Source organism: Bubalus kerabau, chromosome 5 (genome assembly GCF_029407905.1).
Source record: "Bubalus kerabau isolate K-KA32 ecotype Philippines breed swamp buffalo chromosome 5, PCC_UOA_SB_1v2, whole genome shotgun sequence".
Lineage (NCBI taxonomy): Eukaryota > Metazoa > Chordata > Mammalia > Artiodactyla > Bovidae > Bubalus > Bubalus kerabau.
This window is the reverse complement of record NC_073628.1, coordinates 32,359,589-32,380,513: the sequence shown is the minus strand read 5'-3', so window position 1 is coordinate 32,380,513 and position 20,925 is coordinate 32,359,589. Positions and strand designations below refer to the sequence as shown.

The window sequence follows — 20,925 nt, the reverse complement described above, 5'->3', positions numbered from 1 at the left end:
TGCACGGATATGTTCTGATTAAAATTTGGAACAATGGGGTTAATTTAGGTGGGAGTAAACACTTATTGATTTAAAAAATTGAAATAACTACAGAAGTAAGAAAATAGTCCTGTTTGCTTTTTCTTCTATTTTTTGAGGAGGTGCATGACAATAACAGTCTATATTTATAGAGTCCTTGCCATGTTTTAGAAAAAGCTATGTGCATTACATCTCTGTAACAAACTATGTTACCTTTTAAGAATAAAGAAACTACAATTCAAAGGTTAAGAGACTTGCCCAAATTCAAAAGCCAGTAAATGATAGACTTCATTCAAATATTCAATTTTTAATCATACTGAATCCTAATAAATGGCCACTTTAAAAATTAATTAGGAAAAGTTGATATTTTAACTCAATAAGCTTAAGGTTTTTAAACCTATATTTCTTATAAAATGCTTTCCAAATATAGCATCTCTATACTAATGAAAAACATTAGAAAAACCATATTTACAATACAACAGTTAATCTCCAGAGATTAAAAGGTTTGTAATTACTAAACTTTAATTCATCTGAGACTTTCCTGTTAAAATTTTAAATGCATTTCCTTTCATCTCATTTTATTGGAAATACAAAGAAGCTAAAGTTTACTGTCTAGCAGTATTTCTTTAGAAACACAGAATGCCCAAATAACCTTCAACTTCTCGATCTAACCTCATTTTTATAACTTTCTAAATAGAACCTTAAAACAAAGTTTTTTAAACTAATGTCCACTGGTATTAAGTTATAGGTATTATTTTTGTAGACAGTCCAGTGCTTATATAAAATTAAGAATTCTGCAAAATCCCAAATGATTAAGGACAACTGATTTAAAGTATTTACATCCCTTCACAAATAAGCATCTTTGCCACAACCATTAAACACACTCTCTTCCTTTTTAAGTTGTAAAATGTATGTCATTCATTTATTCAAAAACTACTTTTGACCATGATGTGGCTAGAATATGGCAGACAATCCATATGGAACACCCAGTCCGATGGAAGAACTGCATGTAAAATAAGTACTTCCAGGAAACTTTAATTAAATACAATTTGGATAATGATTATGACTTAAGATTTTAGATTACTTTGAGGGAACAGCACACAGTAGGGTGAGCTGACCCATCTGGAGGGTCAGATAAGTTTTCCTGAAGAAGTGGTATTATAAATGAGACCTGAAGGATGAGCAGTGCCTGCCTCCCCAGGTGAAGAGGCCAGGGAAAGGATCGGAAGAGGCATGGGACTGAGGAAGGAGGACACTGAGGATCCCAAAGAAAGCAGTTGCACCTGGGGAAAGGTGAAAGCAGTGAGGCATCCATTAGAGTGCAAGAAACAGATGTCTCAGTGTCTGCCTAATTCTGCCTTCCAACTTCGATGTTCAGCTCTGCTTTCAAAGTCATCCACATTACATACAGTTACCTCTTTGTCCCCCACCTCTTTTCCTCGCAGATTCCCTACATTCCCCTATGTTGCATCCTCCAAAATGCTGACAGGGCAACTGTAATAAAAGCGAAGCTGAAACAGATATGTTCAGGTTAAGTGAAAATTCCTGGGTCTGGAAACAGAAGTGCCTATAAAACCCGCTGTTTAACCTCTTTCTTTGGTTGCCCAGTTTCTCTCTCCCTCTGTCCCTCTCCTCTCTGGATATGTTTCTCTACATTTCTTGTCTTTCTATTCCTTCTCACAAGTGTATGTGAGAAACACACACACACGTGGGCTCACAGAAAGTGTTTTCATGTCTTCCATTATTCATAATAGTTCCTCTCCTGGCTCTGTCTCTCTGCCATGGTTATTTCTTCTACTTTCCCCTAATTTGTTTTCCTTATACATCCCCACTTATTTTTGAAAATATAATTTTAATATAATCTGCACTACAGAATATTCCTGAAATCTGTCCTGTCTGCGCTTTTGTGGTATTATTCACAAAAATCCACGATCCATTCTAAGCATAAAAACACATCAGACAGATCCACAGAGAGACAGTCTATAAAATATCTGATCACTAGTCCTCAGAAGTGTCAAGATCATGGAAATATAAGGAATGAAACACTGTCAGACAAGAGGAGACTGAGACATGATGAGAGAATGCAATGAGGTTCCCTGAATTGGATCCTGAAACAGGAAACAAACAAACAAACAAAAACATACCAAAAACAAGAACTAGAAAACCTGGTGAAACCCAAGTTAGGTCTGTGGTTTGGTAATGGTATTATACTATTGCCAATTTCTTAGTTTTGATAACTATGTCATGGCTATATAAGATGTTAACATTAAAGGATGTAAAGGAAATATAGGAACTCTCTGTACTATCTTAATGCTTTTCTAAGTCTAAAGTCATTTCAAAAGAAAAAAAATTTAATGAGGATAATAAGTCTTTCTTTTAGAGACTTGAGAGTATCAAATATGCTCATATGGGTATAGTACAACTCAATAAAAATGCCAGCTACTATCAGTATAATTACTAGTAACATTAATTGCTAAAATTGTCATGACAAATATACATTAATTTAATAGAATAATTAACATATTATTACACATGGTTATTGTTAGGTGAGCTTATATCTTTGAACACGTAAGTATGACAACATTTTGGCTACCATACATATGTTCAAAATATGAGTTTATCTCAAAGCACAAGCAAATGGCAAAAAGTGACAAAAAAATAAAAGTAGGAAATCAGACAGTCTTAAGTGAATTTTTTTCACATATTTTAATGTTGACAATTAAAATATTTTAGCTATTTTGTGCCAATGAAATATTAAGCATACGGAGAAGCTAGAGGAGGTCTGTTTTTAACATCATGGAAAGTGAGAGTGTTCATTGCTCAGTCATGTCCGACTCTTTGCAACCCCATGGATTGTAGCCCACCAAGCTCCTCTGTCCAAGGGATTCTTCAGGCAAGAATACTGGAGTGGGTTGCCATTTCCTTCTAAAGGGGATCTTCCCAATCCAGGAATCGAACCTGGGTCTCCTGTATTGAAGGCAGATTCTTTACCAACTGAGCCATGAAGTAAAAGCTTAATGAGACTAAGGCCATGTTTCTGATTGTCTCAGTGCCATGCAATGCAGTTTGAGATTCTACTGGGCCATTGCTGGGGTTCAGCAGCATCAGCAGGAATGATGAGGAGGGAGTGAGGACCAACAATTCAGGGAGAGAGCAACACCTTTCTAATTGTGAAGAGTGGCTCTAGACAAGGGTCCAGTATTTATAATGTCAAAAGGGTGTGACAATTTCAGGCATAGCTGGGCAACTGTGTGGGGAGGTTGACAACTGCTGCTGCCAAGTCACTTCAGTCGTGTCCGACTCTGTGCGACCCCACAGACAGCAGCCCACCAGGCTCCCACATCCCTGGGATTCTCCAGGCAAGAACACTGGAGTGGGTGGCCATTTCCTCCTCCAATGCATGAAAGTGAAAAGTGAAAGTGAAGTCGCTAAGTCTTGTCGGACTCTTAGCCACCCATGGACTGCAGCCTACCAGGCTCCTCTGTCCATGGGGTTTTCCAGGCAAGAGTACTGGAGTGGGGTGCCATTGCCTTCTCTGGAGGTTGGCAGGGACGGATTTCTGTCAGTCAGGTGAAACAGCATTACTGGCAGCAGGTAGTGAAAGCACCATTATCATTACACGATCTTATTCAGTCACAGATTCAAGGAGATGTAGGGAGTAGGGGGATATCGCTTTTTGCCCATTGAGAGACCTGGGAAACATCACTCGGGATTTCTTAAGTGCTCAGCAAAGCAGGTTGGCATTCATGGAAGGACCTCGATTCCAGTATTAATGGGAAACTGAATCCCTAATGTATGGAAGTAAGATGAATTCCAGTTTTAGAAATGGTCAATTTTGTAGAAAGAGAGTAGGAAATTCTGCTCCTGTGTCTTTTTAAAAGCAACCAGCGAACATCCCTGTTATCTACATCCTTCGATACCAAGGTGCCACAGGTGATATGGAGGGTTCTCCAATACATGTTTTAACTGCATTGGGAATGATTCTGGAATAGATTACAGCCTGGTAGTAAATTTAGTCTTAGAGAATGAGCAGTGGCAAAATTAAAGGCTCACAGGGATTCAATGAATTCACTAGCCCTATTCTGTATTTTAATCAAGGTCTGGACAATAAGTTTTTTATTAAAAAAAATAAAACTGTTTCATTAAAAAAAATTTTTTTTTTGGTATGTCTCAGATAACTTAAATACAGCTGTTGTATCATCATCCATGAAAAGTACAGTCATAGGCATTCATGGCTTTTATGTTTTTTTTTTTTTTAATAAAATTAGAATATTTTACAAACTATTGGAAACTAAATGGCCAGAACCTCCTGCTTACTTTTCCATTGACACTACTGTAGCCTCAAATGGGATAATTAACACAAGTAAAAGAAAGTACTAAGGTAAAGCTGTTCCTATCGTGGATACTGAAATTCACAATGTACTCATGACTAATGATGAAATATGAAAAGCACATATGTCTAATATGAAAATTCATAGCCACTGCTGTCATGAAATGAATATGTTTACTCTCCATGATAGAATAATTTTATGGATATGAACAGCCTTAGAGACAGATATGATTGCTCATGGACACATTGTAATTTGGCTAATGTGGGATCATTCTATTTGCAAAATTCCTCATTTATTAATTTATTTATTTGTTTGTTCATCCATCCAACATTTGCTGTTAGTCACAGTGTGTTGTGACGAGCAAGGCTTCCCTGATGGCTCAAGTGGTAAAGAGTCCGCCTACAAGGTCGGAGATACAGTAGACGCAGATTTGTTCCCTGGTTTGGGAAGATCCTCTGCAGGGGAAATGGCAACCTCCTCCAGGGTTCTTGCCTGGAAAATCCCATGGACAGAGGAGCCTGCAGGCTACATTCCATGGGGTCAGGAAGAGTCCGACACAACTGAGCACGCATGTGCACAATGTATTGTGATGAGCATTAGAGGAACTCTAATAATGAAGATACGCCCCAGCCCCCACCCTGCAGGAGTCTGCTGCTCTGAATTAAACCATCAGCCGTGAGGTGACATTTAGTGGCATTATTGTCAAATTTCCAAAAGCATCAATGGTTTTAATTTTTTAATGGAAATATCAGCTCAGTTGATAATCTCTTGCCTACCATAGAAGCTAATACTACTTGAGTACTTGTGAGTGTGTTGTACATCCATTATCATATATCGTATACTGGGTCGGTATCCAAAATCACTGGGTTGGCCAGAAAGTTTGGGTTTTTCCTGAAAGCTGTTACAGAAAAACTTGAATGAACTTTTATATAAAGAACTCAAACAACTCAACAGCAAGAAAACCCAACAATTCAATAAAAAATGTTCAAAGAGTCTAAACAGACATTTCTCTAAAGAAGACATACAGATGGTCAACAGGCAAATGAGAAGCTGTTCATCATAACTATAAGGGAAATGCAAATCAAAACCACAATAAGATATCAGCTCACAAGTATTAGAGAGGCTCTTATTTCAAAAGAAAAGTTTAAAAATGCTAACTTGTAGAGATATATAGATATACACACCCCTAAAGTCATCATAGCATTATTTACAATAACCAAGATGTGTAACTACTTAACTTTGACTGAGTGCTGAAGAATTAATGCTTTCAAATTGTGATGCTGGAGAAGCCTCCTGAGATTTCCTTGGATTGCCAGACCAAACCAGTCAATCCTAAAGAATATCAACCCTGAATATTCATTGGAAGGATTGATGCTAAAGCCCCAATATTTTGGCCACCTGATGTGAAGAGCTGACTCCTTGGAAAAGACCCTGATGCTGGGAAAGATTGAAGACAAAAGGAAAAGGGGCGGAAGAGGATGAGATGGGTAGATAGCATTATCGATTCAATGGACATGAATTTGAGCAAACTCTGGGCAATAGTGAAGGACAGGGAAGCCTGGCTAGCTGCAGTCCAGAGTTGCAAAGAGTCGAAGATGACTTAGCAACTGAACAATAGTAATACAGTGCAATTTTATTTGAACACAAAATAATAAAATCTTGCCATTGAAAACAACATGGATGGACCTTGAGGACAATACACTAAGTGAAATTAAGCCAGACAAAGACGAATACCAATTACCATATGATCTCTCATATTTGAAGTCCGCAAATCTTTTAAAAAAGTGAAAACAAACACACTTACATATACAGAAAACAGATTGGTGATTGCCAGTGGAAGGGCATGGGGTGTGAAGACTGGAAGTTAATTGCATGGTAACAAATGGTAACTAGACTTACTGTGTTAATCATTTTGTAGTGTATACACTACATAGAGGGCTTCCTAGGTAGCTCCAGTGGTAAAGAATCTGCCTGCCAATGTAGGCAACGTGAATTCCATCCCTGGGTCGGGACGATCCCCTGGAGTAAGAAATGGCAACCCACTCCAGTATTCTTGCCTGGAAAATTCCATGGGCAGAGGAGACTGGTGGGCTACAGTCCGTGGGGTTGAAAAGAGCTGGACATGACTGAGCAGGAGCAGGAGCAAACCTGAAACTAATATAATGTTATGCACTAATTTTGCCTCAATGAACTAAAAATAAATCCCAAAAAGTCTCAGTTGTCAATGACCCAGTTTTGAGACCTAAGATGGGTTACTAGCCTCCATGACCCTCAGTCTTCCTCTCTTACAACATCAGAATACTGTCAGCACCACTTCACAATGTTTTTCTTGATTTTAACTGAGAAAACTTGTGTAAAGCCGTCAGCAGCAAGTCAGTCACCCAGAGTGCTCTATACATTTTGTGCTGTAATAACATAAGAAGCACTGCATATTTAAACATCTATTGTTTTTGTTAGCATATCTTTAAGATTCTAAGTAACGCACATTTTTGAGCAGGCAGTTTGTTGCACTAGACTTGGCATAAGAAACCTGGATTTTAGTTGAAGTTCCCTTTTTAAATAAAATGGTTATAGTAAGATGTGCTGTATTTATTGTGATGATCTAATAAAACACCTAGGCAATAGCCATAAAGAACTATGGAAATTAAAATTCTATCATTATTACTATTGAACAACTGGAACCATAGTTGGAATCCATGCAATAGCCTTCGAAAGGGAAAAGTTAGCTCTTGGAGTATAATTGATGTGAATAACTTCCTGGTTACGTAGCTGCAGACACTCCAGAAATATTCTTACTTTCACAAAGAGATCAAAAACGGCCACATATGCCAAAGGAAAGTCTAACACCAGCACTCTAGGGAACTCAAAAACACTGTCTATGATTTCTTGAAATCCTGAATATCAATGCATTTTATATAGAGATGAAAAGCAAGGATACTACTTCTAATTTTCTTTGAAACATTTAATTCACAATGCACTGAGGGTGGATCAAAATGATAAATAATTTTTTTGTCTTTTGCCAGTGCTGGCACAAAAATGTGTAATAACTTTCAGTGAATATCAAGATGTTATGTTTCCTATTGCTTTTGTAAATTCTTTTGTGGGGATTCTTTTGATGAACGTTGAAATTATTTTCTCATTGTCAAACTCCACGTAGAACTGTGTGATGGACACTTCGGTAGAGAAGGACACAAAATAATATCTTATTAGCCCAAATAATCTTGAAAATAATAATATATAGCTTATCCTTACAACAACCTTTTGAAGAAAATGGTACTATTATTCCCATATCAGTAGGAGCGAATTGGTTTAAAAGTTGCGTCTGTTACACAGCTGAGGAGTGGCAGAGCAGAAATTCACATCCAGACAATTTGGCTTTAATATCTATGCTCTTAAACACTAGATACACTACATGCCAGGTTTTATGCTATAAATTTAGCCTTTTAGTTAATTAGGCTCATTGTTTTATATTGCTAGCTCTATTTCACAAAAAGAATAACCACACTCTTTGCTTCAGTTTCCAACATTTTACAAATAACTGGCTAAATCCAGGATTTATAATCGGTCTGTTGAGTTCCAAATTCTGTGCTCTCACACACATGATTCTTGGCACTGGGTATCTGATGTTTAGTCACAGATGCCAGCACAGGTTTCCAGGACAGCAATGTTAAAGAGAGAAGCCTGCCGATTCAGGACACCCACCTAATGGAACTTGCTAATGCCTGAAAAGGACCATTGGGAAGAAGTATAGGCCTGCTAAGATCAAATTTTCATTGGAAAACTGTAGGCCATGGAGTATATTATTCTTTTTGAACTCCTGTCCATCTACATAAAAATTCATCCACACCTTCATCTTTTCCAACTTGTCTCCCCTCTCAGAAGCTGGTATATCCCTACTCCACTCCATGTCCAACTCTTCACCTTGTGATCATATTCATATTCCTTAATGCTGCTTCTGAATTTTAAATCCTTATTTCATATCTCAAACTTTGTCTTCATTATCTTTTTTGCATTCTTCACTCTATATCATACTAAAAATGTACATAATCTCCTGCCATCCTACTAAGTCCCCCAAAGATTTGTCCCCTCTCTTCTCAGCTAATTTCCTTAGCATAATCATCTAGTCTTCCCACCTTCACTTCCTCACATTTTCCTTAAATTTTATATCCTTAGCATTTCTCAAATTCATTCCCTGTTCCTTTCCTGCTGCTACTGTCTCATTGCTCTTATCCAGAATATTATTCTCCCAATAATTTTGTTTATATTATCTTATCCTCCTAATTTTTCTATGTTACTACGGGAATTCTCTTCTTAAAACTATAATCTCATCAGGTTCCCCTTGTTAAAAAAAGCTTCTAGTAGATTCCCAGTTACTGCAAGATATTCAAGTGAATGAATTCCACCAGAGAGAAGAAAGAAAATACTGTCAATAAAATGATCACATGAAGCTGATTAAGGGCTTCTCTGGTGGCTCAGTGGTAAAGACTCTGCTTGCCAATGCACTGGATTCAATCCCTGTGAATCCCCAGAAAGATCCTCAGGAGAAACAAATGGCAACCCACTCCAGTAATCTTGCCTGGAGAATTCCATGGACAGAGGAGCCTGGTGGCTACAGTCCAAGGGGTTGCAAAGAGTTGGATACAACTGAGCGGCTAAAGAGCAAGCAACAACCAAATTGATTAAATTCCATATAGATGTCCTTTACTTTTGCAAGTGTTATAAGGAAATATCTCATAGTTTGTTTGTTTTTTTTTTTTTTTTTTTTTTAGGATTAAGATTTTACTGCATCTAAAGAGACAAAAGAAAGGTTAGATGAGAATTTCTAGTTTTAAAGAAAAAAATATCTTGTATTGATCATCAATGGACAGGAGGTTGAGGGCTGTCTTACTTATGAATAGCCAACTGGTGATGAGAAGCAATACATCTTTAACATAACTTTATCTTTGAAGATACCATGAAAGTCAATACTATCTGATGAGCATCCAAGAAATTCTAATGAAAATACAGGACAAGAAAATGGAACAAGTCATCTGGTGGTTCTCCCACCATCTCTGCTGTGTAATAATCCAGCCACTCAGGCAGTTTGCGGAGTGGCAGTGGCCCTGCCGCCCAGCTCACGAAGGTTCAGGGGTGTCCAGGCCCGGGGCACACGGCAGGAGCCATCATCACCAGGATGCCCAAGAGGAAGGAAGGTCTGATCTGTCAAGGGTAGTTGTGATCAAGCCTCACAAGAGGAGAGTGATGATGGTGTCATTTAACCTTCTACCACAAAAGTGTAAATAAAGTCAAAAAGGTGGGCAGAAAGGATGAATCTTCACTAAAAAAAATGTGCAAAGAAAAGGATAAAGAGCCTCAAGTGACTAACCATGATCACAAAGAAGATTTAGCTGTGGAAAACAGAGAAACTAAAAAGGAGAGTCCAGTATCTGATGAAGTAGGTAGAAAAGGCCAAGTCTGATTAATATCGTGTGGGGCTTCCCAAGGATCTCACTGGGTAAAGAATACACCTGTAATTCCAGAGACACAGGAGACCTGGGTTTGATTTGTGGGTCTGGAAGACCCCACGGAGAAGGGCACGGCAAACCACTACAGTATTCTTGCCTGGAGAATCCCATGGATAAGAGGAGTCTGGCAGGCTACAGTCCATATGGTCACCAAGATTTGGACACAACTAAAGCAACCAAGCCTACATGTACTTACCACATATAATCACTGGTTCCCATCTCCCTTCTAAGTACAATCCAAGTGAATATTTTCATCAATTATTTTGTAAATACAACCTTTTTTTTTTTTTTAGTAGCTCTAGAAACATTTTTAAGAAGGAGGAAATCTCACCTCATCACATTTTTTTTTTTTTTTTTTTTTAGTGTAAATGCTTCATTTTTAAGAGGTTAACTCATTTGCTGGTTGCCATTGGTGGTGGTTTTTGGTTTTGGTACAACCAGAAAAGAGCAACATGTTAAATATGGGAGGTTTTGATAGTCTTGAGTGTTAAATATCCATAGGTAGGGCAGTAGCTTTTATATCCTATAATACTTAGCACACTAAATGACAGTTTGTACTTACAGTTGTGCATTGACTATACCTTGAATATTTACATTACTTCTATTCTCATTTTTTTTTAGTATAGTTGTTTCCTACAGAAAATCACTCTTTGATTGTGGCTCTTGTCAGAATGACATGTTCTCTATAACATCCTTGGTGGCAGTAGTCTAATTTCCCTAGTAACTTTGTTATTGTGCTGTGAAAGACTGAAAATTTGAATCTGTAGTATATATGATATTAAACTGTTAATTGGTGAGACTTATGATGTAATAGTTTATCAAAATTTGAAGATATTCGTACTTGATATACTCTTAAGAAAAATTTGCTTCCAAATGTCAGGCTGGAAAGTCACTGCAATAACTGTTTAAAAGAAATTATAAGTACATGCCTTTTAAAATTTCAGTTCATACATTAAGAAATGTGTACAAACAATAAAATCTCAATTATAAAAGAAAAGAAAGGAAAATGCAAACTGGTGGTCATTCTTTACATAAAAGATATTCAGTAGCATTTTCTCTGAATATCAGTATGCTTTCCTAGACTTATGTATATTAACATTTCTAACAAAAATGTCTTGTTCCTATTTTAATTTCAGAAGGATTAAATGAATTATATTCTTATGGAGCTAACATGTCTTTAAAATAAGTTCATAGAGATATCCAAATAATCAATTTCTCTATGTAATATTTTATCACAGCATACATGTACCAAGGATGAAGAATAAATGAGAATTTGGTTTCAGACCATTTCAGGGTACAAATATGCACACCAGTAATAAGAAGAAAGCATTAAAGGGCCTTTGTTGTTTCCATTTTTATCTTTACCATATTAAACAATACTTTGGCCACTTGATGAGAAGAGCTGACTCACTGGAAAAGACCCTGATGCTGGGAAAGATTGAGGGTAGGAGGAGAAGGGGACGACAGAGGATGAGATGGTTGGATGGCATCACCGACTCATTGGACATGGGTTTGGGTGGACTCCAGGAGTTGATGATGGACAGGGAGGCCTGGCGTGCTGCGGTTCATGGGGTCGCAAAGAGTTGGACATGACTGAGCAACTGAACTGAACTGATATTAAACATATGTCTTATAATTTATAGTGTTAGTTTAAAATATTTATGTGCATATGTAATATATATGTTCATACAGTAACATGTAAAACATTATATAATTTAAACTTAATTTCCTTGCCACAAATATGCCACATCTACTGGGAAGTAATTAAAAAAGCAATTATGATTTCCTAAGACCAAAAATGAAACCCAAACAAAATTCCTTAGTTGTAGTATTTTATGCAAATATTTTAGACTCATGGTTTCATTTTTATTCTCACAATAACCCTGGGCATACAAAGATATAAAACATATTTCTGTAGCATGGAAAGAACATGAGCAGCTGCTTGGTATTACAGGTAACTAAATGGTTAGCTAAGGACAGAGAGCTGGTAGAAAAACAGATCTTTCTAAAAGTGAAAACCTTTGGGCTAGTTGGCAAATCTCTTCTAGAAGCAGCAAAGTGGGGGGAAAGGACAAGCTTACTTCTCCACTGTGTTGTTTAGTTTTTAAATCGTGCCTGACTCTTTGCGACCCCAAGGACTGTAGCCTGCCAGGCTCCTCTGTCCATGAGATTTTCCAGGCAAGAACACTGGAGTAGGTTGCCATTTCCTCCTCCAGGGATTGAACTTGTGTCTCCTGCATTGGCAAGTGGATTCTTTACAAGTGAGCTACCTGGGAGAGTCTTTTCCTATTCCTAACAGTAAAGATTTTAATACCTCTCAACCTTGGCTGTAAACATGAATAATCTAGAAGCTTTGAATAATCTCCAGAACTACCCTGCGCTTCTACTGGGGTCCAATAGAATTGAAAATATTGGCATCAGGTGTGAGCAAAGCTCCCAATGATTAAAAAATGCAGTCTAGTTTGAGACCCTTTGTCTATGGTAATTCCAGGTGCACTTCTTTGCGAGTTCTTAGAAATTACTTTGCAACAGATTTTTGGCAGGAAAAAAACAGGGAAAACAAATCCACCTTGCTTTAAACCTCCAGGCACCAAGCAGAATGCAATTTTCACTTGGATGCCTTTAAGCTCCTGAATAGGGCTACTGTTTGCCTGTTGCCCTAAAATGACTTTGGCATTTCTACCAAACTGGAAAAAAACTTAACAAATCATCCTTGTCCAATTAAGTTGATGCCACAGCTGTGACCTTTACCAATGTCAACTGCAGCTAAAGTTGACTTTGAATTGCATGGAAAGAAAAACAAAGATAGAAGATGGTGACTCCCTGGGATGGGAATGAAATAATGAGCTTTCATAACATAATTTCATCATTTTCTTATCTATACTGTTTTCTGAATTGCTTCTTCTGCTGTCTTATGATAGTTTCCTTTCTTTATGACATTTACTATTGTGATTGCTGACATTAAATGTATTGTGAGGATTCATCCATACTTTTTTTTTTAATAAGCCAGACTTTATTTTATTGCTACATTTCCCCCACACACAATAGGGTGCATTTGCTTCTGCCTACCTTTTCTATTAATATAATACTGGCAAGGTTTAGAGTTGTTTGAAAAACAAAAAGCAAATCTGGATTGATCCTCTCTTTACAAAATAGTTGATTTCTTTATACTGCAACAATTCAGCCCCTCCGAATACAAAGCTTCCAACAGGCAAAAAATCAGGTGTCACAAACTATGGTTTAAAAATATGCAGGCAGCAGGCACTGTACCTGTGCATTTAACATACCTCAATTCTACTGCTACTCCAAACCAGCTACACTAACAGCAATTCTTGGAGCATCTAGATAGAATCTTAATCCTGATGGCAATATGTGGTTGTTATCGAGTCTAACAGGATACCTGGGTTATGCCTTTGGCCAGCCAAGTGGGAAGAGTATGCAAAGACCACATCTAACTACAGCAGGTCTTCAAGCTTACTACCCTGTCACAGTTTATAAAGGTGAGGAACTAATTATTGGGAGCTGCACAGTCAAAATGGCCAGAGAACAAATATACACCTACAGTGCATAAGATCAAGTCAACCATCTTGCGGCTCCTTGATTGTCTCTGGATGTGATCTCAAACACTTGAAAAGGACCTTTAAAGCATGCTGGGAGATAGTTATCAGAATGTTTGGGTATCTTTGTTCCTGAAAACCACTAACAGGGCTCACCTCCATGTTACTTCTTGCAATAAGCACAGAGGGCAACTCCTTAGAGATGACTTATTATAGATACTGAGCCTCAGAGAGTTCAAGGGGTGGGTAGGCTCAGGACCATCCAGGGCTGAGCAGAAAATTCTACAAGCCAGCTTGACAGCCCTAAGTCTTATCCTGGTTCTGAGAACATTTCAGTTCGGCTCCAAGTCAGCTTTGCTCCAAACTGTGCGGTGACAGACATTTGAACTCATTGGGTCTGAAGTTAAAGATACCCACTAACCTGTAGGTCTCTTCTCGATCAGTGGCATAGAAGAGCCCCCTGCATAGAAGAGCTGAACTTGGTTGGCCATGCTCTGTGCCTCAGCATCATTCAGAAATGTGGAATCCATTTCTGCTGTCATTAGCACTATACCATTTTCTTCCTTAAGTTCAGGGTAATGATATAGAATCAGCTGACTGGCCGCAGCTTCCCCTGGGATCTGAATATTTATAAGTGCAGTGAAGTGGAGTTCAGTACCTGTCCCTTGCCAGACAAAAAACTCATAACCTTCCCTTCTTGGTAGGCCACACAGAAATGTTGGACAGGACTAAGCCTGGTTCCAAATCAAATCAAACTTTTATTTAGGAATAACTGCGTAAACTATTATCTTTTGCTGCAAAATACTGCTGCCAAATCTGTTTTATTTCTTCGGCAGTTTTGTCTTTCATCATCTCAATGTTGAAGATTGAACTGAGAGTCTAGTCCTTAGTGAATCCTCGGCCCACAGGCTGTTTCCCCAGTGTCTTCTGTGCCACACATGTGATCAAGTCCCCTTGCTTGGAGTGCCCCACTGGCTGCCTGCTAAACTCACTGCGCTTCTCTCGTCAGGACTCAAAAGCAGCTGAGTCAGACCTGCACAACTGCTGGATCTTTTTGCAGTAGTGATATAGAAGGGGTTGGCCTCGAGCACTTTTCCAACCCCGCTGCCAATGGTGCCCCTGGTGGGCCTGCCGGAGCTGCGGCGCACCAGGATCACTGCGACGCTGACAGGAGCCCCAGGCCCAGGGCGCTGCTGAAAACTGCGCACAGGCTGCCCTAGAGCCGGCCCCGTGCAGAATGGCCGGGCTGTCACCTCGGCAGCCACGGCCGTTCCCACCTCCTCCCTCATCCATACTTTTATGCTAAAAAATTGTAGCTGTACTTGTTTGAATGTGTTCTTATGTCTGCACAGTTAAACTAGGTCAGATCACTCGCTCAGTCGTGTCCGACTCTTTACGACCCCATGAATCGCAGCACGCCAGGCCTCCATGTCCATCACCAACTCCCGGAGTTCATCCAGACTCACGTCCATTGAGTCAGTGATGCCATCCAGCCATCTCATCCTCTGTCATCCCCTTCTCCTCCTACCCTCAATCCCTCCCAGCATCACAGTCTTTTCCAATGAGTCAACTCTTTGCATGAGGTGGCCAAAGTACTGGAGTTTCACCTTCAGCATCATTCCTTCCAAAGAAATCCCAGGGCTGATCTCCTTCAGAATGGACTGGTTGGATCTCCTTGAAGTCCAAGGGACTCTCAAGAGTCTTCTCCAACATCACAGTTCAAAAGCATCAATTCTTCGGCGCTCAGCCTTCTTCACAGTCCAACTCTCACATCCATACATGACCACTGGAAAAACCATAGCCTTGACTAGACGAACCTTTGTTGGCAAAGTAATGTCTATGCTTTTAAATATGCTATCTAGGTTGGTCATAACTTTCCTTCCAAGGAGCAAGCGTCTTTTAATTTCATGGCTGCAGTCACCATCTGTAGTGATTTTGGAGCCCAGAAAAATAAAGTCAGCCACTGTTTCCACTGTTTCCCCATCTATTTCCCATGAAGTGATGGGACCAGATGCCATGATCTTTGTTTTCTGAATGTTGAGCTTTAAGCCAACTTTTTCACTCTCATCTTTCACTTTCATCAAGAGGCTTTTTAATTCCTCTTCACTTTCTGCCATAAGGGTGGTGTCATCTGCATATCTGAGGTTATTGATATTTCTCCTGGCAATCTTGATTCCAGCTTGTGCTTCTTCCAGTCCAGCGTTTCTCATGATGTACTCTGCATATAAGTTAAATAAACAGGGTGACAATATACAGCCTTGACGAACTCCTTTTCCTATTTGGAACCAGTCTGTTGTTCCATGTCCAGTTCTAACTGTTGCTTCCTGACCTGCATACAAATTTCTCAAGAGGCAGATCAGGTGGTCTGGTATTCCCATCTCTTGAAGAATTTTCCACAGTTTATTGTGATCCACACAGTCAAAGGCTTTGGCATAGTCAATAAAGCAGAAATAGATGTTTTTCTGGAACTCTCATGCTTTTTCCATGATCCAGCAGATGTTGGCAATTTGATCTCTGGTTCCTCTACCTTTTCTAAAACCAGCTTGAACATCAGGAAGTTCACAGTTCACATATTGCTGAAGCCTGGCTTGGAGAATTTTGAGCATTACTAGCATGTGAGATGAGTGCAATTGTAGGTAGTTTTTGTTTAAATTAATATCCTGCCCCAAATCTCCAAGTATTATCTTCATTTCCACATATATTAATAATACTTATTTTGAACATATATTGACTGTTTCCAGTATGAGACACTATTACATATACTAAATGCTCTATGTTAATTTTCTTAATCTTTACAACAATTTGATAAGGTTGTGCTGTTATTGTCTTCATTTTATACCTATGGGAGCATAATCTAATCTAAGGGGTTAGTTGATCAAAATTTCAAAATTAGAACGTCTTAGAAAAATATATTTACAGTATCTTTAGAGATATCAGCATGATATAGTAGTTTTGATACTGACATTTACTTTTAGTATAATTTACTTATTGTAAATGTATATAATTAATATTTAATAGTAAGTGTTTTGGAGAAGGCAATGGCACCCCACTCCAGTACTTTTGCCTGGAAAATCCCATGGACAGAGGAGCCTGGTAGGCTGCAGTGCATGGGGTCGCTAGAGTCGGACACGACTTCACTTTCACTTTCACTTTTCACTTTCATGCATTGGAGAAGGAAATGGCAACACACTCCAGTGTTCTTGCCTGGAGAATCCCAGGGACGGGGAAGCCTGGTGGGCTGCCCTCTCTGGGGTCGCACAGAGTTGGACACGACTGAAGTGATTTAGCAGCAGCAGCAGTAAGTGTTTAATAACTAGTACAATCTCTGAAAATTTGTGTAGCCAGCTTTTATAGGTATGTATGAGCCATCTCCAGGAGACTGCTTGAGTATTCACCATTTTAAAACCTGATTGTTTCCTAAGCAGAAACTTAAGCTGTGGGTCTAAATGACTATGTAGCAGCATGCTCCAGAATTTAAAAAAAGTACCAACATGTAAATTATTTTTTAGTCTTTCATCAGTAAATTCTCATAATATTGTACTCAATTAATGAAATCTGCAGCTTTTAAAATCCACAGTGAATATATAATTTTTATGTGAAGTGCATATGTCTATTGGATTCATGTATACACATATATACCCACATACATGATGCAATAAAAAACTGTCTGCATTATCTAATCTTCTGGAAAAAATAAAAATAAAATGACATTTTGGGGATGATTTTGCTTTTTTTCCAGATGTACGTTAAAAATTGCTTACTTTGATTTGTTTCACAGATTTCAGGAAAAACCATTCAAATACACTTTTCAAAGAAGAGACAAAGATTTTTTAAGAATGTAGATTAGAACAGCCATATATCACATGTATAATCATAAGGGATTTGATTTAGGTCATACCTGAATGATCTTGTGGTTTTCCCTACTTTCTTAAATTTAAGTCTGAATTTGACAATAAGGAGTTCATGATCCGAGCCATAGTCAGCTCCCAGTCTTGATTTTGCTGACTGTATAGAGTTTCTTCATCTTTGGCTGCAGAGAATATAATCAATCCGATTTTGGTATTGACTATCTGGTGATGTCCCATGTGTAGAGCCTTCTCTTGTGTTTTTGGAAGAGGGTGTTTGCTATAAGCAGTGCGTTCTCTTAGCAAAACTGTATTAGCCTTTGCCTGTTTCATTTTGTACTCCAAGGCCAAATTTGCCTGTTACTCCAGGTATCTCTTGGCTTCCTACTTTTGCATTCCAGTCCCCTGTAATGAAAAGGACATCTTTTTTGGTTGTGGGTTCTAGAAGGTCTTGTAGGTCTTCACAGAACCATTCAGCTTAAACTTCTTCAGCATTACTGGTTGGGGCATAGACTTGGATTACCATGATATTGATTGGTTTGCCTCAGAAATGGACAGAGATCATTCCGTCGTTTTTGAGATTGCACCAAAGTACTGCATTTCAGACTCTTTTGTTGACTATGATGGCTACTCCATTTCTTCTAAGGGATTCCTGCCCACAGTAGTAGATATAATGGTCATCTGAGTTAAATTCAACCAGTCCATTCCATTTTAGTTCGCTGATTCCTAACGCTGTGCAATTTCCTGTTTGACCACTTCCTGGAATGTGAAGTCAAGTGGGCCTTAGAAAGCATCCCTATGAACAAAGCTAGTGGAGGTGAGGGAATTCCAGTTGAGCTGTTTCAAATTCTGAAAGATGATGCTGTGAAAGTACTGCACTCAATATGCCAGCAAATTTGGAAAACTCAGCAGTGGCCACAGGAATGGAAAAGGTCAGTTTTCATTCAAATCCCAAAGAAAAGCAATGCCAAAGAATGCTCAAACTACCACACAATCGCACTCATCTCACATGCTAGTAAAGTAATGCTCAAAATTCTCCAAGCCAGGCTTCAGCAGTACGTGAACCGTGAACTTCCTGATGTTTAAGCTGCTTTTAGAAAAGGCAGAGGAACCAGAGATCAAATTGCCAACATCCGCTGGATCATGGAAAAAGCACGAGAGTTCCAGAAAAACATCTATTTCTGCTTTATTGACTATGCCAAAGCCTTTGACTGTGTGGATCGCAAAAACTGTGGAAAATTCTTCAAGAGATGGGAATACCAGACCACCTGACCTGCCTCTTGAGAAATTTGTATACAGGTCAGGAAGCAACATTTAGAACTGGATATGGAACAACAGACTGGTTCTAAATAGGAAAAGGAGTATATCAAGGCTCCTTGTATATTGTCACCCTGCTTATTTAATTTATATGCAGAGTACATCGTGAGAAACGCTGGGCTGGAAGAAGCACAAGAATCAAGGAATTCCATCTTGGAATCAAGATGGCCAGGAGAAATATCAATAACCTCAGATATGCAGATGACACCACCCTTATGGCAGAAAGTGAGGAGGAACTAAAAAGCCTCTTGATGAAAGTAAAAGATGAGAGTGAAAAAGTTGGCTTAAAGCTCAACATTCAGAAAATGAAGATCATGGCATCCGGTCCCATCACTTCATGGGAAATAGATGGGGAAACAGTGGAAACAGTGTCAGACTTTATTTTGGGGGGCTCCAAAATCACTACAGATGGTGACTGCAGCCATAAAATTAAAAGACGCTTGCTCCTTGGAAGGAAAGTTATGACCAAGCTAGATAGCATATTTAAAAGCAGAGACATTACTTTGCCAACAAAGGTTCATCTAGTCAAGGCTATGGTTTTTCCAGTGGTCATGTATGGATGTGAGAGTTGGACTGTGAAGAAGGCTGAACGCTGAAGAATTGATGCTTTTGAACTGTGGTGTTGGAGAAGACTCTTGAGAGTCCCTTGGACTGCAAGGAGATCCAACCAGTCCATTCTGAAGGAGATCAGCCCTGGGATTTCTTTGGAAGGAATGATGCTAAGGCTGAAACTCCAGTACTTTGGCCACCTCGTGCGAAGAGTTGACTCATTGGAAAAGACTGTGATGCTGGGAGGGATTGGTGGCAGGAGGAGAAGGGGACGACAGAGGATGAGATGGCTGGATGGCATCACTGACTCGATGGACGTGAGTCTGGGTGAACTCCGGGAGTTGGTGATGGACAGGGAGTCCTGGCGTGCTGTAATTCATGGGGTCAAAAAGAGTCGGACACGACTGAGTGACTGAACTGAATTTGCCTTGAATCATGGACCTAACATTCCAGGTTCCTATGCAATATTGCTCTTTACAGCATCAGACTTTACTTCCATCTCAGTCGCATTCACAACTGGGTGCTGTTTTTGTGTCTCTTCATTTTTTTGGAGTTATTTCTCCAATGATTTCCAGTATCATATTGGGCACCTACCAACCTAGGGAGTTCACCTTTCAATGTCCTATCTTTTTGCCTTTTCATACTCTTCACGGGTTTCTCAGTGCAAGAGTACTGAAGTGGTTTCCCATTCTTTTCTCCAGTGGACCACGTTTTGTCAGAACTCCCCACCATGACTCATCTGTCTTGGGTGGCCCTACATGGCATGGCTCATAGGTTCATTGAGTTAGACAAGGCTGATGGGGAGACTGACCAAGGGGGAAACTGGGTCTTGTTGATAGGCAGGGCCATGCTTACTAAATCTTTAATTCAATTTTCTGTTGATGGGCAGGACTGTGTTCCCTCCCTGTTGTTTGACCTGAGGCCAAACTATAGTAGAGGTAATGAAGATAATGGTGATATCCTTCAAAAGGTCCCATGCACGCATTGCTGCACTCAGTGCCCCCGACCATGCAGCAGGCCACTGCAGACCCACACCTCCGCTGGAGACTCCTGGACACTCACAGGCAAGTCTGGGTTGGTCTCTTGTTGCACTAGTCAAAGCTATGGTTTTTCCTGTAGTCATGTATGGATATAATAGTAGAAAGAAAGCTGAGCACTGAAGAATTGATGCTTTTGAACTGCGGTGTTGGATGAGACTCTTGAGAGCTGCTTGGACTGCAAGGAGATCCAACCAGTCAATCCTAACTGAAATCAGTCCTGAATATTCATTGGAAGGACTGATGCTGAAGCTAAAACTCCAATACTTTGGCCACCTGATGCGAAGAACTGACTCATTGGAAAAGACCCTAATGCTGGGAAAGATTGAAGCAGGAGAAGGGGACGACAGAGGATGAGATGGTTGGATGGCATCACTGACTTGATGGACATGAGTTTTAGTAAGCTCCAGGAGTTGGTGATGGACAGGGAAGCCTAGCATGCTGCAGTCCATGGGGTTGCAAAAGGTCAGACACGACTGAGCGACTGAACTGTATTGATATCATGTGTATCAAGGAAATTAAGAAAAATTATGATTTGTAATGCTCATGTCACAACAATGACCTGAGATAGGGACTGAGGAAACTGAGGCACAGAGAGGTTAAGTGATATGATGGTCTCACAGCTCCTTCTCAGGCACATAATATCACTGAGACTATAATTGTGTGTTAATCCCTCAGTCGTGTCTGACTTTTTGTGATCATGAACTGTAGCCTGCCAGGTTCCTCTGGCAATGAAATTCTCCAGGCCAAAATACAGGAGTGGGTTG

At 39.4% G+C, this 20,925-nt stretch overlaps 1 protein-coding gene and 1 pseudogene across 1 annotated transcript in view; both read right to left on the bottom strand.

Annotated features, from left to right (window-relative positions):
* The window catches only part of LUZP2 (leucine zipper protein 2), a 270,546-nt gene that overhangs the window by 27,569 nt on the left and 222,052 nt on the right, over positions 1-20,925 (bottom strand). The window lies entirely within an intron of this gene.
* On the bottom strand, positions 13,714-19,970 carry LOC129654343 (ATP synthase mitochondrial F1 complex assembly factor 1-like; annotated as a pseudogene).